General features: G+C 41.2%; 1 long non-coding RNA gene across 1 annotated transcript; it reads left to right on the top strand.

Annotated features, from left to right (window-relative positions):
- The first annotated feature begins 649 nt into the window (after window positions 1–649).
- LOC143721745 (uncharacterized) lies at window positions 650–1,159 on the top strand. The gene is made up of 3 exons (XR_013196776.1): window positions 650–791; window positions 899–986; window positions 1,091–1,159. It is a non-coding gene; the product is annotated as an uncharacterized LOC143721745 (long non-coding RNA).
- The last annotated feature ends 4,405 nt before the right edge of the window (window positions 1,160–5,564 follow it).

Genomic DNA, 5,564 nt, shown 5'->3' with positions numbered 1-5,564 from the left:
TTAGAGTTTACATTTATTCATTTAGCTGACGCTTTTATCCAAAGCAACTTACAATTGCTATATTTCAGAGGTCGCACACCTTTGGAGCAACTAGGGGTTAAGGCTGCGTCTCATTTCTCTGTCTTACCCCTTCCCCTTACCCCTCCCCCTCGGTTTTGCGCGTTCATGTGAGGGGAAGTGGTGTCTCAATTCTCATTTTGATTAAGGGCTAGGGCCAAGGCGTAGGGCTACATAGCCCTTGAAAAGAAGTTTGCGGAGGACCACACTTGAAACAGAGGGGTAACAGTTAACAACGTAGGAATTTCTCAAAAGTGCCGGCATCAAGTTTATTTTATGGCTGAACGTCGAACTGTGAAGGAGTCGCACAAATGTAAGTATTTTCAGCAGTTTAATTGATATTATAATTATGACACTCCTGTTTTATGATCCTTTTAATAAAATGTTCAAGTGGTTTTAATTGTAATGTTTTTGTTTTGAATCGGTAGTAAACCGCTAGCTAGCAGCTATGCGCTATTTGTCGAGCTGAGCTATGACAATTCATATTGTAGTTTTTAGGTGAAATCAGTGTGAAGTGAATTTGCTTGACATTACTATTCCTTGACTGATTTTAATATTGGACTTTAATATTGGTAGAGCTAGCTTACTACGAGATTCACCTAGCAAGGTAACGGTAACGTATATTTTCCTTTTCCCTCAGGGACACCTGAGGAGACTCGGCGGCTCATCCGCTTCAGGGCAGAGAATGAAAAAGACTTCATGAAGTCCAAAACAATGGCCAAACAACAATGGGAGTGAGTAATTAATCGTTCAATCATAGTCTTGCGTTCTGTTTTTCTGAATTTTTATTTCTGTGTTGTGCTTAAAATGCTGAAAGTTTGAGCTGTCGGTTGTGATGCAGGAAATTTGTGAAAGAGATTGGCCTAGAGGGCAAGGTGACTGGACAGCAGGCTTCCAAAAAATGGGAGAATTTAAAACAAAAATACAAGGTATATGATTTCAAGTTTAAAATAATTTCCAATTTCCTAATGAATGTATCAACTAGCCAGTTGTTTATTGTGTGTGTGTGTGTGTGTGTGTGTCAGGAATTGAGGACTCCAAAAACCGGCTCAGGGACAGACCAGGGTGAGGTCAGTGTTGCTACATGGCAGTACTATGGAGACATGCACGAGGTTTTGGGTGCCCGGCCTGCGATGGACCCCCCTGTGGTGGTGGCATCATTCCAACCAGCAGAGGATCCCATGACAATCCTCATGGTGAGGCTAATCATTTACCATGTAATTCAGTACTTTCGTGAATTCCACTAACATCAGATTCGTAAACTTTCTCTTTAAATTTCATGAGGAGATATTTGCTGAAAATTTCTTAAAAGTAACACGATTTGCCTTGTTTCTTTAGGATATTGTGGAGCCCTCTACCTCAGAGCTCTCCACCACAGCAGCATCCTGGACCCCTGACACAGGAACCAGTAGAATGCTAACCAGTACCCCAGCAGCAACAAGTGCCACCACATCTAGGAGGAGGTCCAATCCTATTATGGAGTTCCTGATCGAGGAGGCCCTTCAGGAGCAAAGGCGCCATGAAGAGAGTGAGGCGAAGTCACAGAGGTTTTTAGACCTCTTTGAAAGAATGATTGAAAAGATGTGAAAATAATTACCTGTTCAATTGCACAACTGTTTACATATTTAAGTATATTTGTTTTAAGAGTTTATATTGTTTACATTTGAATATGTATTATTGTTCTAAAAATTACCTGTTCAATTGCACAACTGTTTACATAGGCCTTATTAATTTAATATAATGTTTTAAGAGTTTATATAATTTATATTTGAATATGTATTATTGTTATATTTACATGTTGTAATATTTACTGCTGTGGAGCAATAAATGGGGTTCTTATAAAAAGGCTTTTCGTGGATAAATTTTACGGAAATCCGAAGCATAGTCACCATAATAGTGTGTTTTAAAAGATTTATTGCAAACAATTGTAGAAATCCCATTACACCTCACTCCACTTCTGGAACAAAAAATAATACCAAGGTAAGAACATGCCTACTCATCATTAAAAACTTCCTTTCTTAGTTCTCAGGCTATTGTTTGAAAAAAAATAAAAGTGCAATAAGAAAATATGTAACAATAACATTTATACAACAATACAAACACATGAATGCCAACAGATTAGAAATTGGGGCAAAACAGAAGAACAATATTAAAATACTATAAAAATTCTTAAATATATTACATATAATTCTCATGAAGGAAAATCAACAGTGCAACATGTCTCTTCATGTGGCCTGCACATCCCCGGAAACTTGGGCAGCCAGTGCGTCACGTGCAGCATTCCCTGAGGCTTCGTTGAGTGCCATTGGTTCATGGGGAGGATGGGGGTCAAGATCATCCCTGGCAATATCCTCGTCAGGATCCAGTGTGTCTCCATTGTCCAAGCACACATTGTGTAAGAATGCACATGAAGCAATAACCTGGGGTGCAAAGGTAGGTTTGACTTCCAGTGCCCGGAACAGAGTTGACCTCCACCTTGTTTTCATTACCCCAAAGGCACGCTCAATTATGCTGCGTGCCTTTGATTGGCGGTAATTGAAGCGTTGTTGCACTAGTCCACGTACTGGCTCTTTGTATGGTGTGAGCAGGCATATTGGGGTCTGGAGGCAGGGGTACCCACCATCACCCAGAATAATGTATCCTGGCGGGGGGTAACGTCCAGATGTGTAAAAGGAGCTGTTTTTCATCACACGCGTGTCATGGACTGACCCAGGGTAACCCACGAAGATGTCCAGGAACCTTCCATCTGCATCACATATGGCCTGCATATTGATGGAGTAAAAGCCTTTGTAGTTAAGGTAGTCTAGACGATGTAGTCCTGGTGGTTTAATCCGAATGTGTGTGCCATCTATCGCCCCTACAACGTTGTGGAATGCAGGGGTCCCCGATAGAGCCACAAATCCTTGACCCACAGCTTGCAGGTCATGTGGGAAGGAAATAGCTGTGTTTAAATTGTTCCAAATATTCTGTGCCACCTTGTGTATTACTCGAAATACTGTTGGCCTGGGGACATTGAAAACTTTTGCCACCACCCGGTAGGAGAGTCCGTGTGCCAACCAATAGGTATATATGAGGACCTCTAGTTGATTTCCCCAGCCATGATCTTGATTCCTGTCTAGAAGCCTCTGCAGGCTGTTCATGGCTGTCCTGGTCAGGCGTAGGTCCTGCTTTATTTCAGCTTCTTCATCAAACCATAAGCGCAAGATGGGCACAGTTGCATCAACTCTGCAGTACATAGGTGGACGATCAGCCTGGTGGAACAAAAAAAACCATGGGTACATGATATTGAAACCACATCACAAAATTAACACATACATGGATAAAAAATAGGGATGCACCGATATGAACATTTTGGTTGATACCGATAATTCTTTACATTTGAAAGCCGATAACCAATATACATTTTTAAGATCCAAAGTTGTTATGTTAACATTAGTTAATGCACTCTGAACTAACATGAACACACATATTTTATTAACTAACAATAACAAAGTCTATTGCTCTCTGTTAGTTCATTCATTAATAAATGAGACCTTATTGTAAAGTGTTATCAAAAAATCTATTGATTTTGTTATTGATCTAACATAAGAATAGAAAACCTAAATAATGCAAACAAATCATTGGATAGCATTGGGCTGAATATAAAAAAAAAATGCATGTGCCATAGATAAATAAAATGGAATCGCCTCCGCACGGACAAAAAATAAATTATTTTAATCAAACCATATCGTTGATAAATAAAAATGCATGCGTTTTCCTCAGATCATAGCTACAACAACATACGTTAGCTAATGTTAGCCGGTTGCTAATGTTTTGCTGAGCTATGGTGTCGCTGCCGGCGCCTCCGTTAAATACAATGAAAACATACGTACCATGACTTGATCCGTAAGCAGTCGTATTCGTCTGAGAAACAATCGTCTTCTTCTATGTCTTTGACTGATGGCACCCAAGCGTGCAAAGATAAAGAGAGCCCAGGCAATCGATATCACGACCTGAGACGACGGCATCTTCGTTTATGTCAACACTTGTCGCCTCTGTTGACGTAGCAGCCAGCTAGCGGCAAGGGATGATGACGCAACCAGTTATCGAGTGGTGTCTCATTTCTTAGAGGAACGTTCTCACCCCTACCCCCTTTCACTCGATATCGAGGGGCAAGGGGAAGACGCAGACGAAGGGGTAGGGGAAGGGGAAGGGGTAAGACAGAGAAATGAGACGCAGCCTAAGTGTCTTGCTCAGGGACACATTGGTGTCTCACAGTGGATTCGCACCCGGGTCTCACACACCAAAGGCATGTGTCTTATCCACTGCGCCATCACCACCCCAGTTTAGAGCCAACACACCTGCCTGAAGGTTTATAGAGATCCTGATTAGCTGGTTCAGGTGTGATTAATAAGGGTTGGAGCTAAACTCTGCCACAGGGTTGTCCTTTAGGAGCGGGCTTGAACACCTCTGCAATTACATGGTCAGGCATGGCTCTCCCAGGAGACGGACATCAGCAGAACAATGCCATCTCACCATGAACTGAGCCATCTAAACCTTAGATCCTTCACCAATGGCTACAAACACAGCATACGCCGGAACATGGAACAACATGAGAGCGAATAAATGGTAACAAATTAATATTTTGCCAGGGAATTGGGAAATGGAAATTCTAAAATGAAATCTAAATCAACACTAAATCAAACTCAACTCTATTCCATACTTCACTGGCCTCAAAAGGCTGTACTCTTTTGCATTCTTGTTAGCATGCCCAACTCCTATAATGACTATCGCTGGTTGAGCCCCGCGTGGAACGGTCCAAGCAAAAAGCGTTACAGTGGTGCCATAAGCCGGATGGGAGTGAGGTTCAGGGTGCTGTGTTATTTGCCTTATATATCTATTAATAACCCTTTATTATCAACAACAGCTAGTGATATAATTTCTGACTGTGATACCTATAGGGTCATGCCTGAAATACCGTGTTCGGAAAGTAAATGCCGCATTCTACGGTGCCTCTAAAGGGACATGAGGATGGAAAAAATATGAGATGGGAGCAAAACAAATATTTCAATGCTTTTGCGTTCTCTCTCAATTATACAGTTGGGTAATTGTATTGTATGTCATTTGCGGGAATCAGTGAGGTACTATCAATATGTAGGGTATTGAAACCTCTTTTGAATGTATGCCCGCTTTTTACTTTTACTTTAGCGATCATGCATACTTTATGGATAGGGAATGGCGGTACTGATTTTACAACATAAGATATTTGTCAGTGGACCTGTTGCGCACAAAATCCTTCGTCATCGTCCCGTAAGTCATCTCTCCTTACTATATTTACATGTGAAGTTTGATGTACTGTAATGTAACCAACTACTGCAGTAAGCAGTACTGTCCCTTTAGGGGCTAACCATGTCCATTTAGGTGCTCTGTAGAATGCATTATTCATTTGCTGTGCCTTTCCAAATTCAGAATTAGGCTTGGGGCACATTCCTATAGAAGCTTGGAATAAGACATTTTAAAAGATAATT

The sequence above is a fragment of the Siphateles boraxobius genome, unplaced genomic scaffold, assembly GCF_051911475.1.
Source record: "Siphateles boraxobius isolate OS27281-9 unplaced genomic scaffold, OSU_SipBor_1 66, whole genome shotgun sequence".
Lineage (NCBI taxonomy): Eukaryota > Metazoa > Chordata > Actinopteri > Cypriniformes > Leuciscidae > Siphateles > Siphateles boraxobius.
This window is presented reverse-complemented; position numbering and strand designations above follow the sequence as displayed.